The sequence below is a fragment of the Pygocentrus nattereri genome, chromosome 21, assembly GCF_015220715.1.
Source record: "Pygocentrus nattereri isolate fPygNat1 chromosome 21, fPygNat1.pri, whole genome shotgun sequence".
NCBI lineage: Eukaryota > Metazoa > Chordata > Actinopteri > Characiformes > Serrasalmidae > Pygocentrus > Pygocentrus nattereri.
This window is the reverse complement of record NC_051231.1, coordinates 21,119,847-21,132,995: the sequence shown is the minus strand read 5'-3', so window position 1 is coordinate 21,132,995 and position 13,149 is coordinate 21,119,847.

The window sequence follows — 13,149 nt, the reverse complement described above, 5'->3', positions numbered from 1 at the left end:
TAAGTAAGGTAATCACACTAAAAACTAAAGTCATGTGACTCAAACAGATGATTAGAAATGTATTGAAATCTATTGGAAGTAATGCACATTTTAATACTATACAGAACCTTTTTTAGAGTGAATGCATCAACAATGAAAAATGCAGGACAATTGAAAAAAGGGACATCAATCATTTTTGCAACTAATATAATGCACAATGTAGTCATATAATCCTTGCAGCCCTATTTTTGGCACAGATTATTTCTTTGCATTGACATTACTTGAAACACCAGTGAGGTAAACACAAATAGTAATTGTTGTTCTTGTAATTGTTCTGTAATCTTTTACCTACCTACCTATCCTTTAACTATCTAGAAAATGACTGAAATCTAAGCTTGTATTTCCCATCCCTGCATCAGCAAAATAATTCACAGATACCTTACAATGTGAAACAAAGTACATGTGTGCTAGGTCTCCTAAACAATCAAACTCCTTTTAAGAAAGCATACTGATACACAAACAGAAGGCCCTGAGCACTACAGGAAATCAATAGCAGTTCAATAGCTGTCAAGCAGAGCCCATAGCCACAATATTACATTCTTTTAACAGCTTGCAGGGGAGAAAACAACATACAGGAGCGATACAGGAGTCTACCTTCACTCACGTCAGTCCTGCAGTGATTGTTGGGGGCTGCACCATGATTAGCCTTGCTCTGAGTGCAATGTGTGGCCAATAATCAAGTCCAATGACAACATCAAGCTAAATCATAATGGGTTCTGCTGCTCTTTTACAGTGGTAAGTATGTCTTAAGCAGAACACAGATGTGGTCCTGATTAGCAGCTCCACTAATGTTGTCCAATTTTTGACGCTGAGTGAAACTCAATCTGTCACCCTTATTAATTCATCCCCAAGCAAAAGCTAGTCTCCATACATACACACACCAGCTTTGAGCAATATGTGATTTGAAGCATACTCTGTCAAGGCATTTGAGGAATTCATTGCTATAATGTACATGACTCTCAGAACATGACAACTGCAGATGGTACACTGTGGACTGATTTGTACTATTTTCCAGGACACAGATTATTATAAACTATATGTAGCAAGTTTTTAACCAATGTTATTCTCAGTTTTGTCATGCCCAATTCTCAGTTCCCTAACGCTACCCAGCTGGGAGGGTGAAGGCTGGCACGTGTGTCCTGTGACGCTTGTGGAGCCACTGTACTTTTTCAAACTGCCACGGGTCTGTGTAAGGACGTTCTGGGAGACAGAGCCAGAAAGGATAAATGGGGAATATGGACATGAATTAAAATTAATTTGATTTGTTGTAAATCACTCCCTTCAATCATGTTTCAGATAAAAACCAATAGTACCAATAGCAACCAATAGCAGTAGTTACCAGCATGCAAAGCCATGATGCTATTCACTACCCTATTTAACTACCGCATATGGTTTAGTAATAATTGTATTCAGAGTTGCGTTTAAATGGCTTTTAACTGAAATTTGGCATTAGGAAATTATTAATCCATTATTGCACACATTATGTTTGGTTGTTGATCAAAATAACCTCACAATGGAATGTGATGCTTTCTTAAGTAGATTATCTTTATTGGTAGGATTTCCAGGGCTATGATGAAGAGTGACCAGTTGGAGTTACTGAGTAAGACCACAGGTGGTGGTACTGCATGACAGGGGGCGCCCAAGAGTGATGACAACCCACAAGCTCTCTTTCAAGGGTAAGGTTGAGACATGTCTACACTTGACTGCCATCTTGAAATCCAAAATGAGGCTGAGGTGAGAAAATTGTGAATGTAGTTACAAAAGATGACTTGACTACTAATCTTGAGCTGTTGCCCAATTTTACGGTAAATAGGCTCAGGAGGATTGTAAAATGCTGAGGTCAGTGAAGCTGAAAGACTACAGCAACTCGATCAAAGAGATATATTTTTTGCCGTTGATAGATTTTAGTTTTATAGATAAGAGTAGACAAGGAAATAATTACCAATGTTTTTAGCAATAAATACTTATGAGGGGTGTACATTCTACCTATTTTGATTTAATTAAATATCCAAGCATCCATAAGAATTAATGAATGGATATTGATTTGACAAACACAAAAAGACTGTCATTAGCATAGGGCTGTAGGTCTACCTTTTAGGTGATATCATTGGTGTTAAGTAGCAAAAACTCAATAGAAGATTTAAAAACAATGCATTTGAAAACAGTGTTTATACCTCAAAAACAGCCAAAAGAAATCAGTAAGTTTTTATGTTATGATTAGCGGAGGCTGCCTCAGCGTACATTAATGAGCTAAACTAGAGCTAACACATACAAGGTCAGATGCTGATGAGGACTCTAAACAAGGTCTTTTCTCCTCAGTGAATAATATTAGTATTATATTATGAATGACATATTAGTTTGTCATTCCTTATATCAGCCATTTAGTCTAATTAGTGATAAAACTGCATTCTGCTTCTGCCATCTCAGTCACATCCCTGACAACCTGAATCTGGAATTTTCCCACCTCAGCCTCACATATTTCAAGATGGTCGTGGATTGAAATGAGTGTAATTAACACACTTGGAGAACGCTATCTTCCCAATTCTGTTATGTCTTGCAACAGGCAAGGCTGGGAGGGTTCCTTTGAAAGTGTATTCCATTATAAAATACTGATTATCTAATAAAAAAAGTCATTTGTAACCTAAAGGATTGCAATTTCTTAAATCTGGACATAAAATAAAGGTGCCAAATGGCCTATGCTGGTTCATGACCACTGAATCTGCTTTCAATGTAATTTGTGGGAGCTGATTATTACAAACAGCAATATTGTTACAAATAATGATGTGAATTTACACATATTAACATTTTGATCTCTTCTCACTTGAAAACTATTGAAGGAAAAAGTATATCTTCTCACCCAGAGTTATGCTCTGTTGGACTCCCAGCGACAGACAAGCATCTGACAGTTTTGTATAGTGATTTATTCATTCAGTGCTTTGACGATTGGCGTTACAAGGCCTTACATGACTGACGGTTTGTGGGCAGGCTTTGTATTTTAAAATACTGTAGGTGGTGCAGATCAGAGGATGGATGGGAGCAACATGGTGGGTGCCTTTTGTAAATAATGAGGTGGTAAGGTGGAAAATGAGGTGGTAAGTAAGGTGTTGGTTACATAACAGCATGTTTAGTTTGAGGCAAATGTGATTTAAGCAAGTGGCTTGTAAAAAAAATCCATGGATCTAAAAGACCTACTCAGTTTATCTTCTTTAAACATATCAGAGATGTACTCTGGGCTGAAAGCATTCAGTGATTATTAGACTAGTAGCAGTACTTCAATCTATTTTGTAACTAAAATTACAAGTTTCTCCCAGTGTAAAGATTTTTTCAATGTAAAGTGTTTTGCTCTCTTAGTCCTGGGTAAAACTCTTGTAGCAGCATTCTGAATAAGCTGTGGCTGTTTTATGGTCTTTTTCGGGAGTCCAGTTAAGACACATTGAAATAGTCCACCCTACTGAAGACAAAAGCATAGATGAGCTTTTCTAGGTCTTGTTAGGACACTAAATTTTTGATTAAGGCTAGATTTTTAAGATGGTAGAAGGCTGTTTTTAAGACAGTGCAAGCAAATCATATCTGACATTGACATCAAAGAAGCTGTTTCAAGTGTTACAACAGTTCTCAACATCAATGGCAAAACAGGTTATTAACAGATGTTACTTTTGACAAAATCATTACTTATCACTGCTATTATAAACACACTGAAATACTGATGGTCACAGACTATAGCTATTTAGTCCTGCATATATACAAAAGAGTGGTACTGCTGCTGTAGATGACCTTAGTAGCATTTGGAGCCACTCTTAGAGAGTCAAAAATGGACATGCGATAGAAAAAGTGCTATAGATAAAGGACAGGCAGTCAGCTCTTTAATGTGTAAATGATTTTAGACCAAGGATTGTCCCCCTGGGCGAGGGTCTCTGGTTTGTCTCATGGTTTCACGTATTATATGACCTCTTGATTAGGAGGTTAACAGCACTTCCAAATAGGGGTGTTTGATGGGGGTTTGTATCAAATGCTTGGACATCTAGACCACACTGAAGTATGACCCTGGCTTGTATCCAACATACATCTAATTTTGTTTCCCTGTAGCAGACCAGTGCTTCTACATTGCAATTATTTATAGATTGTAGCAATCATATATTGACTGTAGATTGTGTGTTTGCGTTGGATGGATTTATCCATGAGTTTTTGAACGTGCCAACAAATAAAGATGTTTGAGGCTCTCATTTGAATAAAATAATTTGAATAAAAATAATCTTTCATAATCTCCCTGTAATCATTTGGCATGTTCTCCCACGCAGTTTTTTTTTAAATTCTATTTTCTATACTGCTCTAAAAGCCATTACCCATCTAACACCTTACCTAGTCCTTAAGCTTTCATCATTTCACCCGGCGACTAATAATCTTTTTTCTACTGAAGCATTAGAGGCCATTTTGTAATCATCACTAATGAACAAAGAAAAAAAAACTCATACATTTTCAGTCAGGGATGAGAGTGCCATGGTGGAACGTTGTTTGAACCAGTCACTCCACTAAGTAAACCTTCCCTTAAATAGACAATTATAATGCAAGCATAAGACAACTGCTGCCGTGACTTTAAAAGCAGACCTGCTTTCTGGAGCAGGGAGGAGGCCCTCAGGCTTCCATACTTGGCCAAGCAGGGCCAAGAGGGCAGTTTGTTTTGGATCTGACCCATGCTATCCCCCACCGCCACCTTCCCATAACTCTCTTGGGGAGTGAGTAGTGTTTTTGTGAAGGTTGGCTCAAGGCATCCCTTGCTTCTGCATACCTCTTCCACAAAAGGAAGAGAGCAGGGAGAGTCCCAGTGATTCCACAGCTCCAAGAGAGTGCTGTGGGTCCAGGGGGCTCTGCATTGTATCTTTTTTTTTACTTCTCAGATGTGTGTGGTGCATGCAGACTCTCCTACTGGCTCAGACAAGGCCTTACTATTTAGTCTGGCTTGTCTCAAAGCCCATTTATATTGTGTTTTATGACTACACTTGCCATAACAGCTCATTAAGAACTAAGTTTAAACACCCAAACCACCAAAAACAATAGAACAGAAAAGGACCAGAAGTCAAGTTCCTTTCACGTTCTGAAGTGAACATAGCTTGCACGACATGCTAAGAACTTTGTGGAAGGCTGTTGGAGAGTTTGTAATGAGGTGTCTGAATGGATGAAAAAAAATTGATTTGAGGCTGTTCAATTGAAATAGCATGTACACAAATAAATTGTCCAGGAATCTGGAAGAAACACAGCCCCACATCAGAAATCCACCACCATGCTTCTTAGTCAGGGTGAGGTACTTTTCTGCATGGCTATCTTTGTGTCCATGCCAAACTCACCCCTGATGTTTGTTGCCAAAAAACTCTATTTTTGTCTTATCTGACCATAGTGCGGTCCCACTGAAAGTTCCAGGAACATTTGGCAAACTGTAAGAGAGTTGGTGTTAGTTGGTCTTTGACAGTAAAGATTTCCTTCTGCCAACCCCACCAAACAACTTGTGATGTTTGTAGTTTAGGAGCTGTTATGAGCCCAAGACCAATTATAATGACTACAATTCCCCACCTGTGATCTTTGAAGATTCTTTGTCCACTTGAACCATCCTCCTCCCTGTGCATAGGGTCAGTATAGACATATGTCCTCTTCCTGGCAGATTCTTAACAGTTGTTTTAAGTTTCTTAACTATTGATCTGATTGTGGAAATTGGCATTTTCATCTGTTTAGCTACTTTCATATAGCCATTTCCAAATATGACTTCTTATTACTGAAGTGTCCCATATTTGAAAATGGGCAATTTCAAATAAGTTGGCATGTATGTCACATATCTATCCATATATGACTAATCTATATCTATATCTATATAAAGTTTACCAGAGTCATTATGAACATTTAAATGGTCGGCCATGACTTCCAGTTTCATTGGGGTACAAATATGAGGTAACACATTGGGAAAGCTCCCTTAGTTATCCATTGATATGTAAAAGACTAGACAATACAGCAAATGATGTACAACAAAATAATATTGAGTTGTACAAATCAGGAAATAGCTACAAGAAAACATCTAAACAAATGAAAGATTTACATAATCAGGTCAATATTTAAGCCATTTGAAGCAACTGGAGAACCTGTAGTGAAGGGGATGTATGTCCATGCTGACCCCTCTCACAGTGAGGAGATGGTTTGAGTGGACAAAGAATATCCAAGGATCACAGCTGGGGAATTAGTTAGGTCTTGTGGTCACAATATCCCTGAAACTATGATTAAACACCACCTGCATAATCACAAGTTGTTTGATAGGGAAGATCTCTGCTGTTAAGGACAAACAGACTCAGTCTCCTACAGTTTGCCAAATTTTCATTGGGACCATATTCTATGGTCAGATGAGACCAAAATGGAGCTTTCTGACAAACGTTTGTTGTAGACACAATAGCAGCCAGGCAGAAATGTACCCCACTGTGTAGTATGGTGGTGGATCTGTGATGTTGTGGGGATGTTTTCCTCCAAAGGACCTGGACAGCATGATCAGATACATGGTATCATAGATTCCATCAAATAACAGCAGATATGAAATGAAATTCTGACTGCCTCTGCCAGCAAGCTTAAACTGGGCCAAAGTTTGGATTTTTCAGGGGAACAATTACCTAAAACCTCAAAATCAACACAAAAGTAGTTCACGGACAACAGAATGAAGGTTTTGTCATAGCCATCCCAGCCCCATGAAAACAGAAAACCTGTGGGATGAGCCAAAGAGTCCAAAAGCACAGACTTCAGAATCTGAAGGTTCTGAAGAGATTCTGTATGAATGAATCATCTCAGATCACTTGCCAAGTGTTCCCAAGTTTCATAAAACATAATATAAGAAGACTCAGCGCTGTTATCATTGGAAAAGGCAGCCCAAAGTATTAAATCAAGATGTGACAACAATTGTGCTTAAAGAATATGAATAAAGAGGATAAAAAGGATAAGAATAAAGAACTTTTTTGCAGCCTGTTTAGCTCAGGGGCGTCAACATTGAAATCCATATATTGACATATAACAGATTCCATATGGGACAGTGCAACTTTAAAGCAGATTTTATAGTGTAGTATAATACTTTTATTTTGGTTCCTTTTACCTGAAGTTAATGTTTGCTAGCAGGAGAACTAGCAAAACAGTAAGCTTACATGCTAAAACTTTAGGATAGATGGTTGGTGTGCAGTGATGGCCCCCGCCAAATATCTCAGGGGGGTCAATTGTTGTGACGATAGCCAAGGTGACCGGTTCAATTGGTAAATTAAAAAAAAACAGCTAGCTAACCAATTCACACAGTCTCTTAATGACACGATTGAGTTGTTCTGAGTTGAGGGAACGCCGGCCATCATTTGGCACAATTTGCAAGGCGTAAGTGCAAGCCCTCCTGGAACCTGCCCTCCTGGAACCAAGCCTTCCTGGAACCTGCATTGCAGTGCCTACAGTTAAAAAAAAAAACATTAATATGAGTCTACCAGAGCAATCAGGGCGATTTTCAGTCAGACTAAAATCGCCCAAAATGGGTGGCACTGCAAGAAATACACCTCGAATGCTGACAATGACATTCAGAGGCACGAAAAACTGTCCAGAACAGTCATAGCTAGTTGATGTCAGTGGTAGAATGTGATTCTTCCCTTCCGTCCTTTGGTGGTGCATCACCAGACCACATTAATTAACAAACTGCCCATGTTGGTGTGTTAGGAAAGGAGTTCACTCCTCTGTGTGGTGGTTGAAAACAAATGCTATTCTGAGGGCCTATTACTCAAAACAGTCCCAGCAAGACAAGCCAGAGAGATTCATCACACTATTCAATAAATTACAACGTAGCTTCAAAGCTACAAAAGTGTGATAGTTTTGATGTAGTTCCTCAAGCCCTCATACCTGACGCAAACAGGTCATAGATACATGCTAAAAAGAGAACTAGCAAAGCAATTAGCACTGATGCTAATACATGTCTTGTGACGGGCTGGGGTGTTTGTAGGGGCAGCTCTCTCGTTCTCGCTTTGTGTGGTTTGAACAAAGACTCATCTGAAATCGTACAATGGCAATAATTTTATCAGGTCAGAACAAATTTAGCTCGACGGAGAGAGTCACAATGACGCATTCCGCCGCTCAGTAAATTACAATGCGGCTTCAAAGCGGATGTTCTGGCGCAGTAGTGCTAATACTTTAAGTGCTAATAAGAATGACAGTCCGTATAATGCAGCAAGGCGTTCACGGCACTTTCACAGGGATGGGGAAGGCGAGCCTTGCTGCAACATTTGAATGAACTGCCTTTGCATTCTAAGCCCCCCTCGGTCCTGTTTGTTCTCTGTCTGTCGTTCCTTCACCATCTCTCCTTTTCTCTCTGTCTTTCTTTCTGTCTGTCTGTCCACAGCGCACTTCGTTATTGATCGTGAATGCACGCACACGCGCCCACGCCACCCACCCACACACTCTGCCTACAGTATAGCCATGCCTCTGCTCCCTCCCTCCCTCCCTCTCTCTCTCTCTCTCTCTCTCTCTCTCTCTCTCTCTCTCTCTCTCTCTCCTCCACCTTTTCCTTCCATATTCGTTAGTTACTTTTCTTTACTTTTACCCTCCGCCCCCCACCTCTTCTGGACTGCAGCAGAAACAATAACCGCTTTGAAGTCTCAATCGTTCTGACTGTCTTTTGTCTATGGAATGAATAGGCAAACAACAGGCAGAGCACTCCATTATTCCAACGCTCTGACTGTGGTCTTGATGGAAGCAATCTGCGGAGAGCGCATCACAGTGAGGCTGCAAACTGTGTGAGAACAAACTGTCACGGCAATGTCGGATAAACAACGAAAACGCAAATGACCCAATCACGACAAATCGCGCTTTAATATCCTAATGCTTCAGCAATGAGGTCACTGTGCTTAGAAAGCACTGGCTTAGGGTGAGAGTGGATGAGGAGTAAGTCACGCTGGCACATTCCTGGTTTGGTCAAGAACGAGTGCTGCGGTTAACGTGCTAACACCGCTACTGAGGCTCGAACCGTGCTGAGAATGCTGCATCGCGTTCGTCTGCGTTTGTGTGGGTGTGCGAGGTCAGGATGTCTGTGTTGTTCGGGAGAAGGCTCAGGCTCAATTATTCGGTAGCTCAGGGCGGCCGGGCTCGCTGACAGGTTGGATGGATGCAGGTTTTACATGTTCCTCCGTGTAAACACACACACACACACATACACACACACACTGTACTGAACTACTCCCCCGCACCATATGCACCTATGCGCCGCCCCTCCCTCCTCTGAATCGTGTGGGAGGGAAGCCCTAGGTCCTCCCAGCGATGCAATCAATGGGTAAAATGCAGGCGGAACGCAAGGTCACCTTCATGTACCCAATGAAGCAGGGAGGGAGGGAGGGAGCAAGGGGAGCAGAGAGAGAGAGAGAGAGAGAGAGAGAGAGAGAGAGAGAGAGAGAGAGAGAGAGAGCATGCAACTGAAAAATTAAGTCTAAACAGAAAGCACAGTTAGAAACTAGATGGATGAGAAGGTGGATGGGAGAAACAAATGGGAGAGAAAGAAGAAGAATGAAAAGGGAGACAGAGAGAGAGAGAGAGAGAGAGCATGCAACTGAAAAATTAAGTCTGTGTCAGAAAGCACAGTTAGAAACATTAGATGGATGAGAAGGTGGATGGGAGAAACAAATGGGAGAGAAAGAAGAAGAATGAAAAGGGAGAGAGAGAGAGAGAGAGAGAGAGAGAGAGAGAGAGAGAGAGAGAGAAAGAAAGAAAGAGATGAATGGGTGATGTAACGCAGAAGCATTAGCATTATGGGCAACACTGAAACAGAATCAAGAGATGAAATGAAATAAAGAAGAGTAGGAGAAGAAGAAAGAAAGAAAGAAAGGAGAGTCAGAAGGCAGAAGAGAGAGAAGGATGGAGAAGAGAAGAGAGAAAGGAAAGGAGAGTGAGAGAACAATAGAGACAATGGACAGAGAGAGAGAGAGAGAAGGGATTGAGAAATTGAGAAGAATGAGGGGAGGAGTACTTGAAACAAGGGGGAGAGAGAAACAGAGAGAGAGAGAGAACAAAAGATAAAGGAGATGAGAAAGAAGAGGGAGGGGGAATGAGAAATATGGAGAAGAAAGGGATGTATGAGGAAGAGAGATTGGAGAAGAAAGAAGGGGGAGTTTGAGAGACAAAGCAGAAAAACAGATAAAAGAGGGATGAAGTGAGAATAGGAGATGGACAGAAGGGGGCGAGAGAGAGAAAGAGAGAGGGAAGGTGGACAGAGTGACAGACAGAAAGATGGCGTATAGAGAGAAAGAGTGAGGGAGTAAAACAGAAAAACAGAAACTAAACAGAAAGCACAGAGATATTAGATGGATGAGGGAGTGATCTGATGAGATAAACAAAAGGGAAAGAAAGAAGGAGAATGGAAAAGAAGGGAATAAGGCAGGGAGAGAGAAAGAGATGAGACAGAGGGAGAGGAAGACAGAAAAGATGGAGAGGAGAATAAAAGACAGATAAGAGGGGAGAGAGTAAGAGAGAAAAACAGTAAGAGAGAGGGAGGGATGGATGGAGAGTAAAAGAAGTGGAGAGAAAAAGAGAGAGAGGGAAGGAGAGAGGCAGAAGGGGACAGAGTGAAAGTGAAAGATGAGAGAAGGAAAAGCAGAGAAAACAGAAAGGAAGTGAGGGAAAGAGAGAGAGAGAGAGAGAAAGAGAGAGAGAGAAGAAAGCGAGGAGAAGAGACAGAAAAGAGGAGAAGAGAGAGTGAAAATCAGCTAAACGGTTTGAAGTGACAAGAATGTGAGAGAGAAACCTGAACAGAATATGAATGAACGCAGAGGCTGAGAAACTGAGGGAAAAAAACAAAAGCTGCAGTTCTCCTTCTTCGTCTTTAGAACCCAGAGCATTTTCCATGCAAGTAGTGTTTCCATCTGAACTCCCCTGCTCTCCTCCATCTCTCCTCCCCTAGTCACCTTGTGTCAGAGCTCAAAACGCCCCTTTCACACACTCATCAGGCGAAGCACCATGAACAGCTGCCAAGATCACAGGGGATGAAAAGGCACCTACAAACAGCTGCCAGGGTCATGGGGGTGGGAGTGGGGGGGTGGCAAAAAAAGAGCCTGATTTGGCAGAAAAGAGGTCAGAGGAATGACAAAAGTGGTCAGCAAGAGAAGACAGGACTGAGTCAGCACAGAGCGGAAAAACGGTGGGAAAAGGGAAGGATGTAAAGAGAAAATGGGAGAGAAATATCTGTGCTAATCCAACAGCCCAGGCTTTTGTGAGAGGCGTTGGCGAGCGCTTTCTCCTTCTATCATCCATTGATGAAGTGCAGCCCTCTGGGTGGTGGAAAGCAGCCAGAACTGCAGTCCTGGGTGTATGGCTCAGAGTGGGGAGAGCCAGAACAGGTCTTACTGTTTCCACTGATGCACATATTTTTGGGGGACTCGGACAGGCTTTTGGCTCCAGTTCAGTCCAGTAACGTGAATCTATGCACGATGCAACATTGATGCCCCATGTCAATATAATAAAGCTTCTCAGAAGTACTGTGACTAAAACTGACATAAACCAGAGATCAGCTCAGTCTGTTTCAGTACAGATCTAGGATCTGTTCCCGTGACTAAGTTTGGAAATAAACAGTTCATGACAGCCTGTTTCGATATGTAAAGCGTCTCAAAAAAGCCCTGATCTATGATGATGCTGGGCATAAACAAGAAAGAGCTATAATTTCAGATCAGGCTGTTTAAGTGCTTGTGTGGCGTCTCATTAACGCTGATCTAGGATCTGTCGTGGATCGTATTGTCATAAACAAGGGAGGAGCGTGGTTTCAGATCAGCCTACTTACAAAGTGTCTCGGAAATATTGATCTAAGATCTGTTTCTAAAACTGTGTCTAAAATTGGCTGTAAATAATTACACATCCTGCTTATCCTGTGGGAATGCCAGCAGAAAAACAATTTAAGGTGCAGTCAGTGAAAAAACCATTAGTAAAAACCAATATGTAATGGGTGTCAAAAACGCTGATCTAGGATCTGTTTCTGTGACTAACGTTGGCATAAACAGAAACCTGACTTCTTCTTAAATCTAGTTGTTCAGAGTCATGCACAGAGTCAGAGGCAGACACGCTTTAACTAGTAGTAAGACCTGTATTCATGTTTGCAAGGCTCTTACAGTAAAAAGGTTTACATGCATCTTCGCGCAGTGCGCATGTGTGAATGTCAAACTATAAATATTTGAGAGTTGCTAAGTAACCTCTGCAGCCACCTGCGGTACATGAACGAATCGACTTCAAAATAAATGGAAGCTAGCTGAGCTGAACTCCCAATATGTGCTGTCTAAAGAACAAAACGATGGAATTATTCGGTTCGGGCCGGGGGGTGGGTTATGATGAAGAATTCTACTGCACGCTTATGAAAAGTGGTCAGCTTTGTCAGAGCTCCGTTCAAAATATGTGACGAGTTCTGCACTGCGTGAGCGGAGACTGAGTGAAAGGCACATTCAAACCAAAGGGAGCTGTTCGCCACCCGGTGGTCATTATGTGGAACTGCAAGAGTCGCAGAGCCGGACAGGCTTGGACGTTATGTGGAGCAACGTTCATTCTCCTTCTTGGATTGGTAGGCGGACGGGACTATACGGCTAATCCCGCCCATTCTCCTTTTCCTATATGCAAGAACTCCTTAAGGCGGGGCTACATGTTGAGCAGGCCTAGCCTTCTGTATACACTCACCACCCACATCTTTAGAAATTGTTCTTCCACCTTCTACTTCCAATTGCTGACCACTTTACTGACCTGAGTTACACTACATTGAGCTCCACTGTTACTGACCATAGCCCATCTGTTGTCATGCAGAATGTGTCAGTCACCTTCTAACCCACCAGATATTACTCAAGTGCAGCTCAGAAGAACACCACTGACATGGTAATGTATAGTATTGGTGTTTCAGGCACAGCAGTGCTGTTGGGAGTTTTACATGTCAGCCTCACTGCTAGGTTGCACTCAAACTTTTATGGCCAAGAGCAGCTCTGTATTCAGAAACTCACCACTGATGAAGGGCTAGAGGATGACAGACACAAATTGCACATGAACAGATGGGCTACAGTGTGCATCAACAGCATGGTGGACCTACAAGATTATTTTAAGTGAGTTCAG